At 36.6% G+C, this 25,851-nt stretch overlaps 1 protein-coding gene across 6 annotated transcripts in view; it reads right to left on the bottom strand.

The window, feature by feature from the left end:
• SOCS5 (suppressor of cytokine signaling 5) overlaps nucleotides 1-25,851 on the bottom strand; it is a 58,091-nt gene that overhangs the window by 14,105 nt on the left and 18,135 nt on the right. The window contains exons 1-2 of one of the 6 annotated variants that reach the window (XM_017512734.2): nucleotides 11,010-11,060; nucleotides 9,114-9,148 (exon numbers count right to left, since the gene is read on the bottom strand). The exons of 3 other annotated variants lie outside the window; for them this stretch is intronic. The gene's annotated coding sequence lies outside the window, so the exon portion shown is untranslated. Of the gene's footprint in view, nucleotides 1-1,114; nucleotides 1,205-9,113; nucleotides 9,149-11,009; nucleotides 11,061-25,851 lie in introns of those variants that run through there. 2 more of the 6 variants (XM_017512735.2, XM_017512738.2) reach the window with 2 other exon arrangements.

The raw sequence follows: 25,851 nt of genomic DNA, 5'->3' as shown, positions 1-25,851 counted from the left end.
ATCATTATACAAATGTTCGAGTATACATATGTTTGTCAGAGGCATGTGAACCATCTTGAGTAGGGGTTGGGTAAAATGAGGCTGAGGCCTACTGGGCTGTATTCCCAGACGGCTGAGGCATTCTAAGTCACAGGATGAGACAGAAGGTCAGCACAAAACACAGGTCATAAAGACCTTGCTGATAAAACAGGCTGCATTAAAGAAGCCAACCAAAACCCAGGAGGCCATGAGTGACTTCTGGTGGTCCTCATGTGTTACGCTCCCACCAGCGCCCGTGATAGTTTACAAATGCCATAGCAATGTCAGGAAGTTACCCTATATGGCCTAAAAAGAAGAGGCATGAATAATCTGCCCCTTGTTTAGCATATCATTAAGAAATAACCATAAAAATGGGCAACCAGCAGCTCCCAGGGCTGTTGAAAGGAACAGCCATTCTTTTATTCTTTTACTTTCCTAATAAACTTGTTTTCACTTTATGGACTCACCCTGAACTCTTTCAGGGCGAGATCCAAGAACCTTCGCTTGGGGGTCTGGATCAGGACTCCTTTCCTGTAACATGTTGATTATATGTGCATATATATACTGGGCGGGGGGGAGGAAGTAAATGAAAAACTTACAAAAAGTTAACAGTCGAGTTTTCTGAAACTAAAAAACTATACTTCGGGGCCTAAAATTGAGTAATCTCAAAAGTTCCCATAAGATGAATGGGTAAGAATTTCAACTAATTATAAAAACATAAACCTAATTTTAAAAGTAGTAAACAGGCCGGGCGTGATGGCTCATTCTTGTAATCCCAGCACTTTGGGAGCCTGAGATTGGCAGATCACAAGGTCAGGAGTTCGAGACCAGCATGGCCAACAGTGAAACCCCATCTCCACTAAAACTACAGTAAGCTGTCATATGTTGAAAATTAATATATGTAATTTATAAGAAAAAGATATGCCAGACGCAGTGGTGTGCACCTCAGCCCAGCTACTAAGAAGGTTGGGGTGGCAGTGGGGGTGTGGAGAGGATGCTTGGGCCCAGGACTTCAAAGTTCAGCATGGGCAACAAAGCAAGACCTGTCTCTATTTAAAAAAGGAAATAAGACAAAGAAAATGGTAAAACACAACACCTCAATTAAAAAACAACAAAGGATATCTCCAGAATAATCACAAATCAGATGTATACTTGGCCAATAAATATATGGAAGAAAGGTCATTCTTGGAATTTGTCTAAGACATACAAATTAAAATGTGATATAAGATTTATCAACCTGGCAAAATTTGCTTTTATTTCTTTTACATTTTAATGGTACCATCTAACATGGGTATTGAGAAAGTACCATTGTCACACACTAATGTGAGAACATAAATCCATATGACATTTCAAAAAGGAAATTGTATATTATGTACCAAAGCTTTAAAACTATGCACATCTTTCTATTCAAGGTTTCACAATTAGAAACTTATTCCAAGAACATAATCAGGTAAGAATGCAGATTTATATACAGGAAATATTCATCATTGCATTAGTTATATTCAGAAACAACTGGCAATAATCATAATGCTCAGTGAATGGAGGGCGGGTTAAATAAATTGTGGTACTTTTCTATGCTGGAATATTAGACACAAAAAACCATGTTTCTGGAGCATTTAATATTCTGGAAATGTTCATGAAATTAAATAAAAATGGTTATAAAATAGTACAAGTAAATAGACCTCAACACACATATATACCACAAATTACAAATATATACATATATATATATAGTTAGGAAATACCACTGTGGTTATCTCTGGATAGTTTCTGATTATTGTAATTTTATTTTTTTTTCTTTTTAGTATTTTCCAAAATATTAGATTCAATATTTTTAAATGCGATTTAAAAAGGAAAGTAGATCTTGGAGCTGGGTGTGGTGGCTCATGCCTGTAATCCCAGCACTTTGAGATTTGTAAAAATACAAAAATTAGCTGGGCGTAATGGCGTGCATCTGTAATCCCAGCTACTCAGAGGCTGAGGTGAAAGAATTGCTTGAACCTAGGAAGCAGAGGTTGCAGTAAGCTGAGATCATGCCACTACACTCCAGCCTGGGTGGTAGAGTAAGACTCTGTTTCAAAAAAATAAAATAAAAAGGAAGTTGATCTTGAAAAAGATCAATTTAATTTCATATTATAAATTCAAAGATATATTTAAAATGCAGAAGAAATTAATAATGGAATATTTTTAAAACTTTTTAAAGAAAAGATGAAGCAACGGTGAGAATGGAAAGCGACGCAAAGAAATGGTGGGTTAGATGGGTAGAGAACGCAATCAACGGAGAAAGGAATCGCAAACACAGATCTCTACTCAAGCCAGTGTGACTTTCTCAAACAGTATTGGGAATTAGTGGTAAGTAATACCACTAATGAATTTCAACTCATTTATGAGTCTCTCTTGGTTGCAAGGTTCTAACACTCAGGGTAGACAAATGTAGGTGTGTATGGATGGGGAAGGATCCTGATTAATAGACATGGATTTGATCAGGAAAACAGGTCAGAAGTCCAAGAACAAAATCAGTAACATGAGTGGGTCTGGGCCTCAAGGATACTGGGACTGGGAATGGGTCTGGTTCCAGGGCTGCCCTAGGAAGCAGCAAGAGGAGCAGCAGGCATTGGCAGCTCTTCATTCTAGAACTCTGGTTCTTACTGGGACCCAGCAAATCCCCGGGTATCAGCTTTAGATATGTGATTTGCCTCCAGCCACCAACTGGTATCTCTGATTCTAGACTCTGTATTCTTCTTCTGCCTCATAGGTACCACTTTCTAATATCTTTTGCTAATTCTTGGTCTATCACAAGCCCCTCCTATCGCTTTCTCTTGATTTTTCAAACTCTGCTTCCAGCCGGGCGCAGTGGCTCATGCCTGTAATCCCAGCACTCTGGGAGGCCAAGGCGGGCGGATCACCTGAGGTCGAGAGTTCAAGACCAGCCTGACCAACATGGTGAAACCCCGTCTTGAAAAAAAAAAACTCTGCTTCCAATACTTAACTGCCAATCTCTGTTTTTTTGTGTGAGTTTTCTGATACGCATTATGTGTATCCTTACAGTAACTAGCACTCCACCTTGTCTATCTGGAGTATATACAGACAGAAAATTAAAAGCAAAAGCTGTATTTCTTTAAACAAATATAGCCAATTGTAAGGCCTGTCAGAATGTGATTGGTTAAGCTGATTCCCAAGTGTAAACAAGTTTCTGTGCTAGTCCACCTGGTTAGGCAGTGGCTGACCAATCACTGGTGACTTTAATTTGGATACCCATGCCAGTCCAATCACCTATGGCCAGGTAAGGTAAGGTCATTCATGATCTAACGCATAGCTATCTTGGTTTACTCCCTCAGTGAATGTTCTCCTTAGACGTGACTGTAGGAATAGCAGGCACCGAAATTACTCAGTGACAAAATGTAATAACAAAAGGTCTTATCCAGTATTTCATAACTCATGGTCCCTAGAAATCTAGTATACAACATGATATTAAGAAGTATTCTACAAATAAAGGTTTCCACTTGAATAGCTAATACCTTAGTTCTCTGAGAGAGGAGATTCTCCTTGGCATTACTTCCTATTTCCTAAGCTGGTCACAGCTGCATTTTTCAATATTATAAAGTAGAACAGAATACACATATTATGGTATATTGATACAATGGAATAGTATATGCACAATGGATTAGAGAAATAAAAATATACACATGAATACTGACATGTAAACATATGTGTGTAGACATGTATATACAAAAGAGGCAAAACTAAACCATACCAGTTAGGGATGCAGACATTGATGGTAAAAGAGAAAGAAAAAATAATCTTCACAAAAGTAAGAACATGGTTACTTCTGGGGGATGGCATGGGGTGGGGACAGGTAGACTTTGACTGGCAAAGGGCACATAGCAGGCTTCTGGTACACTGGCAATATTCTATTTCTTAATCTGGGTAGCAAATATGCTTTGTAATTGCTCATTAAACTGCACCTTTATAATGTATTCATTCTTTTATATATGGGTTACATTTTACTACAGAAAAAGAAAATAACCAAAAAGCAGTATACGCAAGAGAGACAACAAAGAAAGCAGAAAGCAGTACTGTACTTGTGCTTGGAAGTACTGGCAAAGTGCTACTAACAACCACCTCAGGCATCCTTCAGTGAAACCCCAATAATAGTCCACTCCTACACAAGACTATTATTTCTCTAATTACATTACCTTTCTATTATTATTCCTGTAAGATATTACATCTTAGGACAATTTACAATCAAATAATAATGGATATAGTCTTCTGCCAAGTTTTTTTCTCTTTGACTTCATATGGTTATATGTATGTTTTGCTATTTACAAAAACAGAGAGTAAGCCACAAATAAAATTTGGCACAGTTGATCCAACTAAATATCCCACCTAAGAAGAGCCTGAAGCATCCACTTTTCTACTGGTATGTTACTTCAAATGTTATAAAATTAAACATGTTAAATAATCCAATAATTTACAATATTTAAGAATATATTTCTCCTTGATATGACATTATTCTGCCACAATGTTCATTTTAAGATGTTGTTCTTAAAAGAATCTGAGTTCTTATCCTGATTCTGCGTCTTACTTACTGCTAGCAAGATGCAGCTTATTAGCTTTCTTATTTCTCTGTATGGGAAAAAACTTCAGTTTCCTGGATGTGATTGATGAACTTCATGTATTTAACTAAACTAGTTCCTTCAAGTAAAATGTTCCTCCTAATGGGAAAAAAAGTTTTACTTAAAGATTTTTTAACATATACATAGAAGCTATGAGAACATATGTTCCTGCCTTTACATTTAAATAAGTATTCTCTAGGATCAATTTTTACCTCCTCAAATACAACTGGATGTGTATGGGAAACATACTTCTAGTCCACACATTCAACTCCACTAAAAGCCTAAAAGTCTGTCCCACTCTGGCTATTCTCCATTGGACCTCAAATTAACTATATCTAAAATTAACAATATTTCCCCCCAGGTTTGTACTTGAAATGTCATTTACCAGGTATGTACTTGATTTCTTGGGAAAATCTTAGAGAATCTCATTATTCCCTCCACTAAATGCCACCATATGAAATGTTACCTAGTTCAATAGTTTCTTTTTTCAAGATGTCCCTCCAATGTACCTTTTCTGTCTATTTTCACTGTCAGTAACTTTGTCCAGATTTCTTTCGTCCCATTCTTAGATTTCTACAACACCTTGGTCTCTCCTGTCTTCCTGGACTCATTATACTCAGATTTTGTTTCTTCTAGTAACATTCAACAGTTACAGCATCTTGTGCCTTGCACTCACTCACTACCACCCATAATCAGGCCTTGCTTTATCCAAAGTAATTTCTCCTTACTCTAAAATACCTCTCTTACTATTTTTAACATCTACATCAAGTTCAAATGTCTCCCTGTTGATTTCTCTAAAAGTGTTTACAGTTTAACACAACTTTCAGATCATTTCAAGCATATCAATTTATCTCTACAACTGTAAGATTCTAAAGATAAAAAATAGTCATACATTGCTTCTTAAAACCCAAAGCACATTGGGGAGGGATGGAAATTTACATCCAGATTTTTTTTTTTTTTTAAGAAATGACAGGTGTCTGAGCCAAGGTACTATCTTGTATTCTGCTGCTTTCATCTTGGCTCAGGTAACTGATTATACCAACAGCTGGTGTGCGAGTTGGCCAGTAAAGCATGACTCACCATTTTGCCAAACTGGCCAAACAATCAACTTCAATGGGAAAGCTTCTATGAAATTCTGTTTAAACCACTGGATATGCATTCTATGTAAATGCATTAATTATCTGAAAGCTTGATCAGATAATTTTAGTAAAAGAATTTGACTGCTAATTTGGAATTTGGGCTATGTGCCCACTATGATACAGACTCCAAATCAGAATTTTCTAGGCATCTGGCAAATTATAAGCAACAAAGCACCCAATAATAATTATTGTCACCAAACTAACTCCTATCTGATAAAAAAAGTCAGGCAGTAGGAATGGAGTTAATTTTTCTCACTTTACCCATTAAGAATCCTTTTCTCTTCAATGCCAGAGGAATTTTATAAAAGCAAAACCATCAAGCTACAGCTATAATATTTCTTCTCATTGTCATGATAAAATCTCCATAGTTCAAAAGAATAAGAATTTACAAATTGTATTTTCCTGTGTCTCTCACCAAATAATTAAGAGACTTTTAAAATCTAGTCTTTTATTGTGAAAGGCCACTGTATTTCTCCAATTCCATAAGATTTGACACCTGGACAATGTTTCATAACTTTCTTAGTTTACACTTCAGAAGCTATGATTGGGAGAGATGATAAATGACTTGCTAGAAAAATAAGTTCTTAATATAGGTGAGTGTACTTTTCTTAAATTTCCTTTTAAGAAGCTATGTGAGTAATGGTTGAGCATCCCTGAATCGAAAAATCTGAAATTCAAAATGCCCTATATTCTGACACTTTTTGAGTGCCTGCATAATGCTCAAAGGATCATTTCGAATTTCTACATCAGGGATGCTCAACTATTAAGCATAATGCAAATATTTAAATCCAAAACACTTCTGGTCCCAAGCATTTCAGATAAGGGATACCAACCTGTATGTGGCTTGTGCTGTGGATAATGGGTGTTTGGGAGTAGCACAACAACCTAAGCGTCCATCAACATATGCATGGACAAACCAAATGTGGTATATATATATATGTATATATATATAATGGAATATTACTCAGCCTTAAATAGGAAGGATATTCTAACAGATGCTACAACATGGATGAACCTTGAAGACATTGTGCTTGACATTTTGGGCTGGATGGAAAGAAAAAAAAGGGAAATGACATTGTGCTAAGCGGAATAAACCAGTCACCAAAGGGCAAATATTGGATGCTTCCTCTCATGACGTTCCTAGAGTAGTCAAATTCATAGACACAGAAAGTAGAATAGTAGTCTCTAGGGGCTGGGGAGAGGAGGGAATGGGGAGATAGTTTTTAATGAGTATAGAGTCTCAGTTGGAGAAGACAAAAAAGTTCTGCAGATAGATGGTGATGATGGGTGCACAATAACATGAATGTGCTTAATGCCACTGAGCTATACACTTAAAAATGGTTAAAATGGGCCAGGTGTGGTGACTCACACCTGTAATCCCAGCACTTTGGGAGACCAAGGCAGGAGGATCGTTTGGGCCCAGGAGTTCAAGGCCAGCCTGGGTAATATAGTGAGGCCCCATCTTTACAAAAAATTTTTTTTAATTAGCTGGGCATGGTAGCATACACCTACAGTCCCAGCTACTTGTGAAATTGAAACAGGAGGACAAATTGGGCCCAGAAAGTCTAGGCTGCAGTGACCTATGATGACACCACTGCACTTCGGCCTGGGCCACAGAGAGAGACTGTGTCTCAAAAGAGGGAGAGAGAGGGGGAGTAAAGGGGGGAGGGAGGAAGGGAAAGAGAGAGAAATGGTTAAAATGGCATATTTTATGTATATTTTACTGCAATAATTTTTAAAAGTATACCACAGAATCATATTACCTTTTAAATAACTATGTTCTGTGGGGTCAATTTTGAGGCATGCCCTCTACTATTGACTGTGTCTATTCTTTCACATAATGGAGAAAATTGGGTGAAAAATTAAGTATAAGAAATAGACATCAATGTCTACATAAGCAATTATCCTTGTACACATGGGTATTTAAATACTGCCATCTGCTTATGTCTGACATTTTTGCTGTACTCTTCCCAAATGTCTTTATCCATTCATTCAACGTGTATGAGCATGGATCATGTGCTAAACTTTATATAAAGAGCTAGAGATGAAAAGATGAAACACAGTCTCTGAGAAGTCCAGAATCCAGCAGAGAAGGCAAACAAATTACAATACAGACTAAATGTGAAAATAATTAGAGTGCTCTGGGAACATAAAGCAACTACCTTTATTTAGAGTAATGTGGCAGACTGCCAGTTGTTCCCATACCTGTTCTCTTTTCTTCCATAATAGTATAACCTTCCTTATGGCCATGGACTAAGTTCTGGCCAATGAGATGCAAGCAGATACATGGTGTGAGAGGCTTTAGGGAAGCTTTCTTCATAAACAGCTGGCATATGCCCTTTGTCTCTTTTTTCTTCCAGACTGCTGATTAAAACAAAGATACCCCAATTTTGAACCATGAGGACAAGGGTCAAATCTGCGAGCTTCCAAAGCCATGAGGTGGAAATTACTTTGTGAAGCAGAGCTGTCATTTTAGCCCTACATTGCAAACTCTGAACTTTTACAGGAAATAAATTCTCATTTTTAGGCTATCCTTATTTCGGAGTTTCTGTTACTTGCTACTATACCCAACTAATCCTAACTAATGCAGAGGGTCAGGAAAGGCTTCACAGTAAAGGTGATCATGAGCTAGGTTTTAATGACTGAATAACTATGTGCCAAGTGGAAAATGGCATTTCAGGCAAATATCACAAAGGCATGGACTCAGGAAAGGGCCTGGCTCTCCAAAAGAAGGAAAATGATTCAGATGGCTGATGTATGGGATGGACGGTGTCAAGTAAAAGACAAAGCAGCCTGACAAAGCAACCTGAAAACTGAGGAAGAAAGAGACTCTAAAGGGTCTTCCATGCCATGCTTAAAAGGTGCTTTTATTCCTGGATGTGGTCCTATTAAATGACTAAGACTTCATTTCTCTGCATATTCTAGAAGAACCAAACATCAGTCAGAAGACAATCAAAGCAATAAGGATTAGGTATGATGAGGACAGGGGTTCAGGAAAAAAAAATCTTATTTTTATAAGAGATGGGTACATTATTATTTTAGTAAATGCTGAGGACTAGAAGAAAAATTATATGGCATGAAGAAAAATTTATGATTCTGAGAGTTAAGGGAGAAGAATATGGGTAAATGTATACTTTAGCAATGTCTAGATTAAGTGAAGATTCAAATATCTGCCTATTAAAGTGAACTAGGGCCAATGAATTATGGTATAACTGTCTATCAATAATAAAATTATCATCTATCAATAACAAAATTTCTTTTTATTATATGCCTATACCTGTATGTTGGTTTCCTTTCATAAATGGCTGTCATAAGTTAGTAGAGCTGAACAGCATCTTACCTGTAGCAGAAACTTGGTATTTGATGATCTGACCCCTAAGAGTTATAAAGAAAAATCAGCGCTTTTAAAGGTCGTTAGAAGCTTTCATTTTTATTCATGCAAGTAGCATTCTTTTATTTTCTGTAATAATTATACATTATTTTTGTAAATTTTAGTTTTCTAATTAAAAAAAAAAAAAAACACCAGTGCCTATTAAGGAAATAAAAAACGCCAGCAACTATTGCTCCACAGAAGTATCAAAGACAAATTATTGAGAGGGTATATGGCCTCTCTGAATGCATAATTCATTAATTATACTCTCCCTAAGTTTCAAAGATCAGAAAAATCTAAAAGGTCCCACAATGTTTCCATTATTTCTGTCTAACACTCCCTTAAGTACTACATTTCAGACTTTTAATAAATAGTTATTACACACTGATCACATCCTAAATAGAGTGTGAGATAGTTTATTAACCAGAAAACTGTAGAACATGGTTTTTATGTTTTAACCTGATATTCCGGTTTTCAATTACTTTTAGTGTGTCATTAGTATCTTCAACCTGATTATGAGTTTTCTCAGCACCTTGCTCTGTAACAGGCACCAAAACACTTGCTAAAGAGCACTGTGGGAAAATATTGATTTTTTTTAAAGAGTGGGATATATGGCTTTCTTCATTTAAACATGTTATTCAAATCATTTGTATCTAATTGTAAATTTTCCGTGAAAGAATGTTATAGCTTTTTTAGCCTTGAATCTTATTTGCTTATTATTTATTCACCCCTTACAACGGTTATTTATTTATTTTGAGACAGGGTCTCAGTTTCACTCTGTCACCTAGGCTGGTACAATCCAGGATCACTGCAGCCTTGACCTCCTGGACTCATGCGATCCTCCCACCTCAGTTTGCCAAAGTATTGGAATTACAGACATGAGCCACCCCACCCAGCTGGGTTTTTGTTGTTGTTGTTTGTTTGTTTGTTTTTTGAGACAGGGTCTTGCTCTGCCACCCAAGCTGCAGTGCAGTGGCAGGATCTTGGCTCACTGCAACCTTTGCCTCCCAGGGTCAAGCGATTCTCCTGCCTCAGCCTCCTGAGTAGCTGGGATTACAGGCGCGTGCCACCATGCCAGGCTAATTGTTTGTGTTTTTATATAAAGCCAGCATGGTCTCAAGCTCTTGACCTCGTGATCCGCCTGCCTCAGCCTCCCAAAGTGCTGGGATTATAAGCATGAGCCACCACACCTGGCCTGGTTATTATTATAAAATAATCTGGGGCTGGGCACTGTGATTCACCCCTTTAATCCTAGCACTTTGGAAGGCTAAGGCAGGTGATCAACTGAGGCCAGCAGTTCAAGACCAGCCTGGCCAACACGGTAAAATCCCGTCTTTTCTTAAAAGACAAAAATTAGTTGGGTGTGGTGGCATGCACCTATAATCCAAGTTACCCAGGAGGCTGAGGCAGGAGAATCACTTGAATCTGGGAGGCAGTGAGTCAAGATCAGGCCATTGCACTCCAGCCTGCCTGACAGAGTGAAACTCTGCCTCAAAAAAGTAAATAAATAAATAAAATAAAACTAATTTGGGCAACAATAGGAATCTATGTAATTATTTGTCAATGGATACACATTAAGATGTTAAAATCTCTCCAATTATGATTCACCATCTAATTTTTAAATATTGTAAGAATAAAGCTTACAGCGAAACTAGCTATTGTGAAAGCTGGTTATAAATTCACCTGACTTATCACCATTTTATGCCTAACTCATGGCCCTGACGCTTAATATCAAAAGATGAAATTACAGTAATAATGATTTCTAGGAACACAGAAAGGACACAGTTGCCAGTGAGCATCTATAAGCTTTTATAATATTCTCAAAGGGGTCAAGCCTATTAAAGATACACATTTGTTCTTCCTTACCTCCAGATTCAGAGCCCAGCTGGACCTGCCTGAAACTATCTTCCATACCGTCTCCAGGGAGTGCCACAGAAATCAGCTCTGGGAAATAGTCTCTGTTCAAAATTCTTCAGTGGTCTCTACCCCTTGAAGGATAAAATGTAAATTCTTTCAAGTGGCACATTGGGCCATGATGAATTTGGCCCCTGCCTAACCACTAAGTTTCATTATCCAGGTTCAAACTACGTATGAGTTTTCTGGAGACACCAGGCTTCCTTCTGCATGCTCTTCCACAAGCTGCTCTTCCCTCTGCCTGGAATGTCCTCCCTCTACTCACGCTATACCTGGCAAAAATATTATTACACTCATTCGGCAAGTCTCAGTTCACTACTCATCATCTTCCCTATAAAGGTATCCAAGAGCCCTCCAGGCTGACTGACAGCTCCTTCCAGTGGTGCTCTGGTAAGCCAGCTCTCAGAATGGAATAAAAGCTCTGATACAGTCAGCTCTACTATAACATTTGCTTTGAAAACTAGAATTTCTTTCAGTGTACATTGGGGAACAACATGAGCACATGCATCCCATTTACTTATGTGCCATTTAACACTAGATGGATAAAATAAAACTGCATCCAGCCACAGAGCCTGAACATAGGAATACACAACACATACACCTCAAACATCTCCCAGCGACCTCAGTTATGTTACCAGCCACAGCCATCCACATCTGGTGTTAACTTTTCCTCAGATTTCAGGCAACCATCCTTCCACCATTTCACAGTAACTCACAAGAGGCAACTCTTCCCATTACTACTTCCACAAGCAAACTTCAGGCCTTTTTCAAGGTAAAGTACCATATTTATTACAGTATTTTTCTTTCTCTTAACCATTTTAACATGTAAAATTGTTAAAATGGTGCTATAATTTTTATTAGGTTCCTACTTCTTTTAGAAATGTGTTACTGATGAAACTTTCATGTGTTGTGCTCCAATCCCATTTTTTCCTACACCAGGTGATTTTTAAGAATGAATACATCTCATTATAGCAGAACTGACTAGACACAGCATTTTGCTGGTTTCTGTGGTGTATATACCACCAACAGTTCAACTCTACTGGCCAGACCTGGCTCCAACACACCACATCCACAGTCCTTTGTACATATCTGTATCACAGCAATCACGTTTTTGTCTAAGTCCTTTCCTGTTTATTTCAATAGACAATAAGCTCCTGGAGGACAGGGTCTGTGTCTTAGTATTAATATTTTCTGGCTGTCATAACAAAAACACAACAGAAAGGTAATTCTCATAGTTCTGGAAGCTGAAAGTCTAAGGTCATCAAGGCATTGCAGATTTGGTGTCTGGTGAGGGTCTGCTTCCTGGTTCAGAGATGGCCACCTTCTCACTGTAACCTCACATGTGGAAGGAGAACTCTCTTCAGCTCCTTACGAAGGCACAAATCCCATTCATGAGGGTACCAACCTCATAACTTAATCACTTCCCAAAGGCTCCACCTCCTTATACAATCATGCTGGGGATTAGGTTTTGATACAAACATTCAGCCTATAGCAGCCCTTTCTACCTTAGTACTGATACTCCTTGAAGAGTATCCAGCAGATAGTATGCATGTTGCTAATGCAGACACCATGGAGTAATGGACTTAAAATACAAAAAGAACGGCTATAAAGCTTATTTCTACAATAGAGAATTAATAACCTCTGCTCTGCTCCAAACCCCCACCAAACTAATTAGTAAAAGGAGAACTCAGATTTAAACACAAGTGTTTCTGACCCCAAAATTTATCACAAAAGAGACAATGGTCCATAATTAACCTTCATATCTGAATATACCTACCAATCTAATATACTAGCCTACATATACTTAAAGGTAAATGAGAATTAGAGACTAATTAAAAAAGCAGACTCTGAAAATGTGGTTAACAAATTTTTTTCCCCTGATCAGCAAGTGTATATAAAATGTCTTATAAGAATATGCAAATTAAATTTAGTTATACATTTAATATTTTGTGGAAAAAATTGTATGAAATAGAACCCATTCTCCAACCATGGGCCATTTAATCATTTTTTTTTTTTTTTTTTTTAGACCGAGTCTCACTCTGTCACTCAGGCTGGAGTGCAGTGGCATGATCTTGGCTCACTGCAACCTCCGCCTCCCAGGTTCAAGCAATTCTCCTGCCTCAGCCTCCTGAGTAGCTGGGATTATAGGCGCTTGCCAATACACCTAACTAACTGCGTATTTTTAGTAGAGACAGGGTTTCACCATGTTGGTGGCCAGGTTGGTCTCAAACTCCTGGCCTCCCAAAGTGCTAGTATTACACAGGCATTAGCTACCACGCCCGGACAACCTAATCTTAATCTGAGACAATCTCAAAAGTTGCCCTGAAATCCACAACAAACAGTATTAATATCCTGAAATGTAAAATATAGGGCATAAGATAGTAGTTACCAGAGGTGAAGTGATTTGTTGGCCAAAAACGATATCTAAGTGTGCTTTCTTTACTTATACAGTCATGTGCTGCAAAAAGATGTCTGGGTTAATGAGAGATGGCATATTATGATTGTGGTTCCTTAAGATCACAACAGAGCTGAACAGTTCATATTCTAGTGATGTCTAGATGATCCTGACCAGGTGTATGCTCACGATAATGTGTGTGTTTGTATCCTAGTCTTTAACAAAAAAATCTAAAAATTTAAAAACAGAAAAAAGCTTATAGAACAAGGATATAAAGAGAAAGTATTTTTGTACAACTGTGTGTTTGTGTTTTAAAATAAGTGTTGCTACAAAAGGGACAAAAAGTTACAAAGAATTAAAAAGTCTACAAAGTAAATAAGCTAAAGGTCAATTTATTATTGAAGAAAGAAATTTAAGTAAATTTAGTATAGACTAAGTGTACAGTGGTTATAGGGTCTACAATACAGCAATGTTCTAGGCCTTCACATTCACTCACCACTCAGTGACTCACCCAGAGCAACTTCCAGTCCTGAAAGCTCCATTCAAAATAAGTGCCCTATACAGGTATGCCATTTAAAAATATTTATACTGTATTTTTACTGTACCCTTTCTATGTATAATGTTTAGATTCATAAACACCACTGTGTTACAACATCTAGAGTATTCAGTACAGTAACATGCTATATGGGTTTCTAGCCTAGGAGCAACAGGCAACGCTATATAGCCTAGGTGTATAGTAGGCTATACAAGCTATACCATCTAGGTTTGTGTAAGTCTTATCTATGATGTTGGCACAATGAAATCGCTTCATGACATATTTCCCAGAACGTATCCCTGTTGTTAAGCAACACATGACTACTTTTGGAGCCCCTATTATGCACACATATTCAAAATTTTTAAGTCACAGTATTTATATTTTAACTACTGTTGTCTTGAGTAATAAAGTGTCCATTTCAAGCTGTATGTCAGTGATGTTAGCAGAAAATTAGATTTTAGCATACTGGCATATGTCTCAAACAATAGTGAAAAATTGGTTTCTTATATTAAGGTTTTGCCAAGAAACTAAACCACACATAGTGCTTGTGAAGCTATATAGCATGGAGAAGTGTTTTTCAAATTTAGCATGTATCAGGGTAACAGAGGGCTTGTCAAAATTACTGGGTCCCACTACCAGTATTTCTGATTCAATAGATCTGAGGTAGAGCCAGAAACATTATGTTTCTAACAAGTTCCCAGGTGATTCTGATGATGCTAGCCCTGGGACCACACTGGCATACAGGCAAATGGCAAAGCTTTGGGGGTCAGAAATACAAATCCCTGGCAGGTGTGGTGACGCATCCCTGTAATCCCAACACTTTGGGAGGCCGAGGTGGACAGATCACTTTGAGGTCGGGAGTTCAAGACCAGCCTGGCCAACATGGTGAAGCCCGATCTCTACTAAATATACAAAAATTAGCCAGGCATGGTGGCATGCACTTGTAGTCCCATCCCAGTCATTTGCGAGGCTCAGGCAGGAGAATGACTTAAACCCAGGAGGTGGAGGTGGCAGTGACTGAAATAGCGATATTGCACTCCAGCCTGAGAGACAGAGCAAGACTCTGTCTCAAAAAAGAAGAAATACAAATCCTTGCTTGTATTTAACATCTATGGACATAGGTTAACAGTTTTACCCTAAAATTTCCTCATGTCTAAAATGGGGAAAGTTATTGGAGAAATAAATAACATATGTAAAAAGTGCCCAATACATAGTAAGCACTCAAATGATAGCTACGTGTGTTGACTGAAAAAATGAATGTCATACTTAACAGTACACATTGCTCCAAAGCAAACCAAGATAGAGTAAAAACACTCCATCCTGTCTCTCCTACTTAATATAGCTACAAAACCCCAGAATGCCTGCAGCAGCTATTTAAAGGCTCTGAAAAGTAAATGGTGGGTGGAAGATGGGAAAAGATCAAAATTCAATGGTAGCATGGAACCAGTGGTAAGTTTACTTTTTTCTTTTCTTGTATCCTGCCATCGACTTGAGAGAAACCTCTAGAAGTGGAAATCAATGCAGAGATCCAGGAGAAGCCCTTCAGTTCAGGCTTAAGAAGCTAGGAAAAGGATCGTGGCAGGTAATAGTTGGGCTCCCACAGGTACCTAAAATTCTGAGGGAGGGAAACATTCCTCCATAATCCTAGAAGCTGTCATTTCAAGAGAGTGGGCAACCTCTTTCCATCAACTTTTTTTTTCCTCTCTGTATTCCTACCACTTAGCCCTGGATGTGGGTGCAATCACAGGAAGTGAGCAGAGTAGAAAAAGACCCAGCTTTTCCTCTCAAGGACTCAGAGGTCAGGAGCAGAAAGTATAAGGGAAATTGCTGAGAGGGAGGAACGTGCAGAAAAGTCAATCCATAAAGTTGATTATAAACTCCTGGCTTGATCCCAGAGCTGAGCACGGCATGGATCTCAACCTAAACAGCATACCAAAAATGATGAGAACTGAACTAAGAGAGAGATTACCACCTATCTCAAACTGACTGGAACAGTATCAAACTGATATTGCATACAGGACAGACCCAAACAGCAAAGCACCACAGTCTTTGAAAACAAACTGACATTGAAATCACCACCCACAGAAAGCTGGCTGCAACTTGAAGGTTGAGCCCAACAGAGTCAACTGACTGCTAAAACACAAATATCAACATTCTCCATGGAATTTAAATAAGACCCAGAGTCTTATAATGTAATATTGAAGATGCCCAGGAAGCAATCTAAAATTACTTGGAATATGAAGGACCCAGAAAATATCAACTTGCATGGGAAAATAAACAGACACGAACATTGAGATGACACAGTGTTTTAATTATCTGACAATGACTTTAAAGCGGTTATTATAAAAATGATCCAACAAGTGAAAACACTCTTGAAACAAATAAGTCTCTTAACAAATAAATAGAAGCCATAAAATAAAACAGAAGGAAAATTTTAGGCTGGGCACAGTGGCTCATACCTGTAATCCCAGCACTTTGGGAGGCCGAGGTGGGCAAATCACTGAGGTGGGGAGTTCAAGACCAGCCTGACCAACATGGAGAAACCCCATCTCTAATAAAAACATAAAATTAGCTGGGCATGGTGGTACATGCCTATAATCCCAGCTAGTCAGGAGGGTAAGGTAGGAGAATCGCCTGAACCCGAGAGGCAGAGGTTACAGTGAGTCAAGATCGTGCCATTGCATTCCAGCCTGGGCAACAAGGGCAAAACTCAGTCTCAAAAAAAAATTTTTTTTTTTGGAACTGAAAAAAACTGTAACTGAAATTAAACACTGGATGGACTTAATAAGCAAAATGAAGATGACATAGGAAAGTCAGTGAACCTGAAGATGGACTGATAGAAATGATCTAGTCTGAACAACAAGGAGAAAAACAGTGAATAGAGCCATAAGGACCTTTGGGTTATCAAAAGGTCTGACATTTACGTCACTGATATCCTGAAAGGAGAGTAGAAGACAGCAATGTAGAAAAGTATTTGAAGAAATAATGGCTGAAAACTTTAACAAACTTGGTAAAAGATACAAGGCATATCAGATTCTAGAAGCACAGAGATACCAACTAGACTAAATCCAAAGAAATCCATGCCCAGATATATCATAGTCAAACTGCTGAAAAATAAAGACAAGAATTTTGACAGTAGCAAGAAAAAAACAAAAGAAGTAATGCATTACTTATAGGGGAATAGTAATTTGACTACCTATAAATTTCTAACTAGAAACAATGGAGTTCAAAAGGAAATAGCACATTTTAAGCGGTTGAAAGAAAATAACTATCAACTCAGACTCTAGGAAAGTAAGCAATATGAAGACACTTTTGGATGAAGGTAAAATTATGAGAATTCATTGACAGCAGATCCAGTCTGAAAGAGTTACTAAAGAATAGAAGAGAAATGATATCAAGGGGAAAAACATGTAGTATCTAGAATTAAGGAAGAACAAAGAAATGGTAACCATCTGGTGGATACTGAGGTTTAAAAAAAAAAAAGAAACAGTAACCACCTGGTTGAAAGCAGAAACTATGTAATTGTCTGATGGGGTTTTATATGTATGTAGATGGAATACAAAAGACAATACAACAAAAAAGGAAGAGGGCAGAGGATGTGGTGTTAAGGTTTCTACAATAAACTTAAGTGGAAAAAGACTTATTCTAAGTAGACTGTACAAACTTAAATGTACATGTTACAATCTTAGAGCAACTACAAACATGCACTATAATGAGACATAATTTTTAAAAAACAATAAAATCAAAATAGAATACTAAAAACTGTTTAAATAACTCAAAAGACAGCAGGAAGGGGAAAAAGAGGAAAATATATAAAAAGAACAAATAGAAAGCAAATAATAAACAGCAGGGCTAAATCTAAACATATCAGTAATTATATTAAATGTAAATAACCTAAAAACACCAATAAAAGACAAAATTGTTAGATTTTTTTTGAAAAGGATGACTCAATTATAATTTATTTCAAATATGATGAGATAAGTAGGTCAGAAGTAAAAGGATGAAAAAAACACATACCATGGAAATGTTAATAAAAAGAAATGTGAACTGTCTGTATCATTATCAAATAAGTAAGTTTTGAAGCAAAGAAAATTACTAGGAATAAAAAGAGCCACAATATAATAATGAAAATGGTAATTCACCAAGAAAATATAACTAAATATGCATGCACCTAACAACAGAACTTCAAAATATATGAAGCAAAAACGGACAGACTGGAAGGAGAAATAGACAAATTTACAATTACAGTTGGAGATTTCAACACCCTCCTCTCAAAAAACTATGCAACTGGCCAGGCGAGGTGGCTCACGCCTGTAATCCCAGCACTTTGGGAAGCCAAGGCGGGCAGATCACTTGAGGTCAGGAGTTTGAAACCAGCCTAGCCAACATGGTGAAACCTCGTCTCTACTAAAAATACAAAACTATTAGCCAGACTTGGTGGTGCATGCCTGTAATCCCAGCTACTTTGGAGGCTGAGATAGGACAATTGCTTGAACCCGGGAGGCGGAGGTTCCAGTGAGCCGAGGCTTTGCCACTACACTCCAGCCTGGGCAATAGGACAAGACTCCATCTCAAAAAGCAAGCAAGCAAACGAACAAACAAACAAAAACCTATGCAACAAAAATCTAACAGAAAAAAAAAAATCAACCACAAGACGGAACACTATTAACCAACTGTTATCTAATTGGTATCTACAAAAAATTCTACCCTGCAAGAGCAAAGTACACTTTCTCTTCAAGTAAACACAAAATGTTCGCCAAGACAGATCATATCCTAGGCCATAAAACAAATCTTAACAAATTTAAAAGAACTGAAGTAACACAAAATATGTTCGTTGACCATAATGAACCTAAACTAGAAATCAATAACAGAAGTAATCTCCAAAAATTTAGAAATTAAGTGATATAAATAATCCTTGAGTCAAAGAGGAAGTCTCAAATGCAGTTAGAAAATATCTCGAACTGAAAGGAAATAAAAATACATCATTTGTATAATGTAGTTAAGCAATGCTCAGAGGAAAATGTATGGCATTAAATGCTTATTATTAGCAAAAAAGAAACTTAACAAATCAGTAATCTAACTGTCCACCTTAAGAAGCTAGAAGAAAAAACCAGCAAAACAAACCCAAATCAGGTAAAAGGACGTGCCTACAGCTAACATGCTTAATGGTGAAAGCCTTAATGCTTTCACTCTGTAATTGGGAAAAATGCTTTCCCCTCTATAATTGGAATCAATGATATTTACTCTCATCAATTCTATTCAGCATTGTATTTGATGTCCTAGCCAGTGAAAGAAACCAAGAAGAAAAAAAAAGCCTACAGATTAGAAAGAATTAAAACTATCTCTATTTGAAGACATATTTATCTACATAGAAATCCCAAAGAATCTACCAAGAAAACCTTCTAGAACTAAAGAGTAAGATTACAGGGCCACAGGATACAGGTCAATACACAAAAGTCAAACATATTTTTATATATTAGCAATGAACAGTTAGAAACTAAACATTTTAAAGACTATTCGTAATACCTCTGAAATACTGAAATATTAAATCTAACAAAACATGTACAAGAGCTGTTTGCTAAAACTAAAACACCATGAAAGAAATAAGAAAATATGTAAATAAGCAGTGAGAGATACCAGATTCATGGGCTGGAAGACTCAACATATTAAAGATGTCAATTCTTCCCATCTGATCTACAGATTTAACACAATTCTAATCAATCCCTTCCCAGTATATTTTTTATAGATACAAAGAAACTGATTTTAAAACCAAAGGCAAAGGAACTAGAATAGCCAAATAATTTTGAAGAGGAATAAAACTGAAAGAATCATACGTCCTGCTTTTAAATATAATTAAAAACCAATAGTAATTAAAACATTCCGTAGTATTGGGAAAGGACAGACACACAAAACAGAATAGAGCTGAGAAAGAGACCCACACAAATGTGACCAACTGATTTCTGACAACAGTTCAAGACAACTCAATGGAGAAAGGGTAGTCTTTTCCTAAACAATAGGTGTTGTAACAATTGGACAACCCATATACCAAATATACAAACCTCAACCTAAACTTCATGCCTTATACAATAACTCAAAATGGATCACAGATGTAATGTCTTGTAAAATGCAAACCTATAAAACTTTTAGAACATGAGATAAAATCATTGTGACACAGAGTTAAAGAATTTTTAGACGTGACACCAAAAGTACTATCCATAAAAGAAAAAAAAATATGAATTGAACTTCCTCAAATGAAAAATTTTTGTTCTGTGAAAGACAGTGTGAAGAGAATAAAAAGTAAAGTACAGACTGGGAGAAATTATTGGCAAATGACATATCTGACACAGGATTTCTATCCTGAATATACAAGGAACTCTCAAAATTCAACAGTAAGAAAACATATAACAGCCATTAAAAAATGGGCAAAAGACTTGAACAGAGTTCACTGAAAAGAACAGATAGAAGGCCATTGAATACATAAAAATATTCAATATTATTAGACATTAGAGAAATCCAAATTTAAAGCCAAAATGACATAGAACAGATAAGATAAAAAGTGGTGGTAACACAAAATGCTGGCAAAGATGCAAAGGAACTAGAACTCTTATAACATTGTGAGTGGGGCTGTTTTCAGCCATTCTTGAAAACAACTTGGCAACTTTTGATAAAGTTAAACATACATATACCATATGACCCAGCAATCCCAACCCTTGGTATTTATCCTAGAGAAATGAAAACTGTGTTCACACAAAAACCCATATATAAATGTTTATAACAGTTCTATTCATAATCGCTTCAAACTGGAAATAACCCAAATATCCTTCTCTAACAGGTGAATGGATAAACAAACTGTTAGTGCAGCTATACAAGGAAATACTATTGAGCAACGAAACGGAATCAACCATTGATACACGCAACAACCAGACTGAGTTTCAAAGACATGCTGATGAGTAAAAGAAGTCAGCTTGAATACACCCACTAATCTAACCTACTAGCGTACATATACCTCAAAGTAAATGTGAATTACAGACTAATTGAAAAAGCAGACTCTGGAGAGTTGGTTGACAGATTTTTTACCCCCAAACTGGCAAATGTATATAAAATGTCTCAAGTCTTTTGAGTATGTGTGCATTAATGAAACAGGAGAATGAATTACCTACAAATATATGAAATGGGTATAAATTCTAGACTGAGAAACAGGCATCTCTTTCAACCAACCATAGAGGCTAGTAATACCTAGTATCAGCTAAACACAAATATTTAATATCATCATGTAAAAAAGAGAATTTAAGACAAGGCAAACAGAGTATACACAAATCAAATAGAAGTTTGAATAAAGATTATATATTCATATTAGATATTCATTGGGTCCTTGAAACAGAAATGATAATGCTGTCCATTATTAATATGGAATGTACCTTACTTTTTCTAATAGCAGTAACATATTTATACTAATCGATCCATATTTTTTTCACCTAATTCCCTCTGACACCAAAAACATGCCCTTTGAATGCTGACTGGGATCAAGTACTAAGACTGGTCACATTTGCACCCCTCTGTAAAACCATCCTAAGAAGGCATGAAATATTTCTTTTTCCTCCAAGATAAACCCACAGCAAATCAGTACAACAAAACACACAGAATATTATAATTCAAATAAGACAGGTATTCATTATTTGTAACTATATATATTTTGGGATGATGCCATAAAAGTTAACAGACTAACCAAATGACTAAAAGCTACTTAAGTAAGTGACCTATCTTATTCTTCCTGACTTTAATTCTTAACACATTAAATATAACTCTAATGTGGGAGCACTGGCTCCTTTTAAATGACAACAGCACTAGATAACTTCTCTATCTTAAACCTTCTGATGGTATGAACTTTATGTAGCAAATCCAGCTCTTCATATGTTTTCCATTATGATAAAATGTAAAATTTGGTGCAATTAGAAACTGATAACAAATATTTACCTACTATTCAAGTTAATTATTGAATGCTTAAAATGTTCCATACCCTGAGGTTCAAACAAAGGGAGATCAAAATGATACAGGACCTCAGGGACTTTGCTAAGGAGACGATGCAGATCTGAGATAATTAGACACCAGAACTGTGTATAAAAAAGTACTACGGCATACACTTAGGGAATAACACCTAAACAGATGTCAACACATTCTTTAACAAGTCTCCCACATAAATATCTTCCATGGAAGAGAAATTAAATTCATTTCAAGTAGAGAGGCACTGCGATACAAAGGAGTCTGAGCTCTGCCATTAAAATGCTCTTAGGTAAGTCTCAACTGCCGTAAGGTGTCTAGGTAGTAGACACGAAATCTGACACAAAAAGGACATTTGTTCTTTCACCTCTGATTTGGATTTGGCTAATCAAGAAAGCAGGGGCAGGCAGGGGCTCCTCCTAGAAGTAAGGAACTTACGACGTCTGCACCTCTGGATGGCAAGCTCACTGCTTAATTCAATACTGCCTTCTCAAAACCATGTGAAAGAAATGATGCTGACACCCAAAAGGAGGAGCTGGCTCCTCTCCTTGCCTCCTCCAGAGTACACACACTTATATCAAGGGCCTCACTGTCCTGGGCCCAGCTGCACTGGCACCTCACAGTCCCAGGGACACCCTATGATGCATCAGCTGTCTGGCTTAGTTTCACTGTGGTTCTCTGTAAACTCATCTGAAAAAGAGGGAATTGGACTAGATCCCTTACAAAACCACAGTCTACAAATACAATGAACTGGAAACACTAACAACACAACACCAATCTTAAAAATTTGTCAGCTTTTAGTAAAAACAGCTTATTAAATTTGCTACCTGGATTTAACTTCTTGTTTTACAAGAAATATCAAGCTGTTTTAGAAATGCCAAATTGGAAAAGCAAATACTGCTGAATTCTTTAAAAGAGATTCTTACCATAGATACGAAATAGTAAAACAGGCAGATCTTACAGTAACACATAATCTATGCAGAAACTCATAGATTGAGTTAAATTTTACCATTTAGAACAAAAATATTCTTGTAAATAAAGTAATGTTAGTATCCTATAACATCAAGATCAGTAGAGCTCCCAGCAATGTCTGCAGGAATCAAGAAAAGATCAAGTCAATCTTTAAGACTTCAAATTCAGATGTACAGGTAAACAATCTTTACAATTACTGAACAGCAAGGATATGCAAGGAATTGTACTAATCACTTTATTGGATTATCTTTAGTTCTCACAATAATCTTATGAGGTATGAGTTTTTATTACCACTTTAATGATGAGAACACTGAGGCTCAGGTTAAAAAACAAAACTTCAGGATGACATGCTCTCATCAGCGAACCCAGTCGTTCACATCCTTTCGGCAGATATAACCCTACAATGACAAGGTGGACCACCAGACTATCATGGCTTGATACTGTTTCTTAATATAAATTTTTAAAATCAGCCTTGCTTTCTTTATCAGTATTCCATAAATTTGCTTAGAATGGAATCAGTTCCCTGATCCAACTGAGTTTCTGGATCTGTGACTGCTGAGGAATAGACTCTAGACCACTTAGGTTAAGGTCATTCTTCTTTGAGGTCTGGTATGAGTGACGCTTCCCTGAAGGACGCGCCTATTTCTTTGTTTATTAACCATAACAATGCTCTGACTCTTAATTATTAACTTTCTGCTATGAATTTCCAACATGTTCTATACATAGCAAAATATGTGAAGCTGAGTCACTACAGTGAGTTCCTGAAGAGCACCAGGTCCATATGTTTAACATGCCGGGGATACAGACAGCAAATGTAATATTTTATTGAGAAAACAAAAGACTTATGATGTCCATTCTTTCTTTAGCATAAGGACTTCTACACCTGCAAGGAAGTGGGCAGGAACACTGGCTGAGAAAGCAAGATCAGAACTTCTTTAAAACCAGCTCTAGAAAAAAAGAAAACAGGAAAGATAGCAATATTAAATTTATCCAAGTGCATAATGAACTGTTTGATAGAAAGTCATAACTTTAAACTATGAAGCATGGGAGACTGCCTTAGTCTGGAAAAAGTTTAGGTTACATATTACATGTACGGTGTAAGAATAAGTGTTCCTTTCATTAAATCTAGTTATAAAGCTATCAATAAAGCTCAAGCTTAAAGTGGAATAATATATATATATATATATATATATATATATATATATATATTTTTTTTTTTTTTTTAAAAAGCTCAAGCTAAAGTATCTGCAAAAACGGAAAAAAAGGATTGGGTATTTATCATCCTGTTTTTATCATTAACTTTTCTTATAACCCTCAAAATCCAAATTCTTAATTTTTCATCTCCTGCCTGTTATTTTTATTATAATCCGTACAGTCCACTAAATAAAAATTTTAAACAACATGATTTGTAATAGTTTTATGGTATTTGGTTACACAACTGTGGCACAACTTAATCATTTGAGGTTTCTAATTTTGTAAACATTGTAAATACCACTGTAATGAATAAGTAACACACACATTTTGTGTGCATCTCTATTGCCTCATAATAAATTCATAAAAGGTAAACTTGAGCAAAGGTTATGAACATTTTCAGGATTCTGAATATTGCCAAACTGCCATTTAGAAAGCTGTATCACTGTATGTTCCTAGGAGCAACGGATATTTGCCAATACTTTATTATTTTCTATGTGAGAGACCTACTGGAGCACACAATTATTGCTATCATAAGTCAGCTCTTTGCCTTTTTCTGTAATCTTATTCCTTAAGTCTAGAGAAAGCTCTTTTAGAAAGTATTTATCTGTGGTTGAGCAGTTTTTCCCATATTTCTTTTATTTAACAAATTTAGCTCTGTTGATTAAACTTAAATGCCTTATATCAGAAATAACAGGAATGACATTTTAAAAATAAAATAACTATCCTTCTATGAGTAGACCACCAATAAAAGATGCCCAAAATATAACTGGCAAACTTTGGGTTTAGGAATATTGAGTTATTATTCCTTTTTAAAAAAATTTATTCTGTAACTTTCTGTATTGCTTGAAAATTAAAATATGAGCTGACATGATTTTTAAAAATAAAGCCATCATCTAAAAATTATAATACACCAAAAATTATAAAGAGCTTTTTAAAAAAAAGTAAACTCCTATACTTCCACTTTCAATTATCATGGAGTAAACTGTATTGGGCTAGACCTTCTGTAAATAACTATAAAACTCAGCAACATAAATGAAATATTATTTTCAGATATTTGGATGACAGGCAGCACAGGACTGTGAATCCCGAGAGAAGAGAAACAACGACTCACAAATGCCCAGGCTTTCTGCTTATATCCCATAGAGGAGAAACACCGAAAAAGCCACAAGAATCTCACTGAGTTGAGGAAATAGAGCTTGAAGTTTGAGGTTACTGAGGTTGCTGGAATTTGAGCAGCAAAACTAGAAGGGAGTTGTGGAGACAAAGTTTCAGAAATCTTTAGAGTGATCTCCTGAGTCTTTGCCTAGAGACTAAGCTGCACATGTGCAGGCAATACTGCATCGGATCAGTCAAAAAATAACATGTAGGGAAAGAGCAACTACAGAGTGTGAACCGAACAACTTCTGAGCTTGCAAGCACAGATCCAGAAGACATTAAAATTCCTAGCAGCTAGAGTGAAAGACCTTGTTGAATACCTCATGTATTCAACAGAGACTCAGAAAAGGCATGCCTCTATATTAGAGGTAACCTAATCCTAAAATTAACAAAATTGCATAAAGCCAAAGATAAAAAGAGAAATCTTTAGAGCAGTGGGAAGAAAAAAAAGAATACATATTGTATCAAGTGAGCAATGGTAAGAAATACCACTAACTTCTCATCAGAAAGCTGGAAGATAATGAAATGACCTTAAAACGCTGAAA

Source organism: Cebus imitator, unplaced genomic scaffold (genome assembly GCF_001604975.1).
Source record: "Cebus imitator isolate Cc_AM_T3 unplaced genomic scaffold, Cebus_imitator-1.0 Scaffold476, whole genome shotgun sequence".
NCBI lineage: Eukaryota > Metazoa > Chordata > Mammalia > Primates > Cebidae > Cebus > Cebus imitator.
Note: the sequence above shows the minus strand (reverse complement) of the source record. Positions and strands in the feature narration are given on the sequence as shown.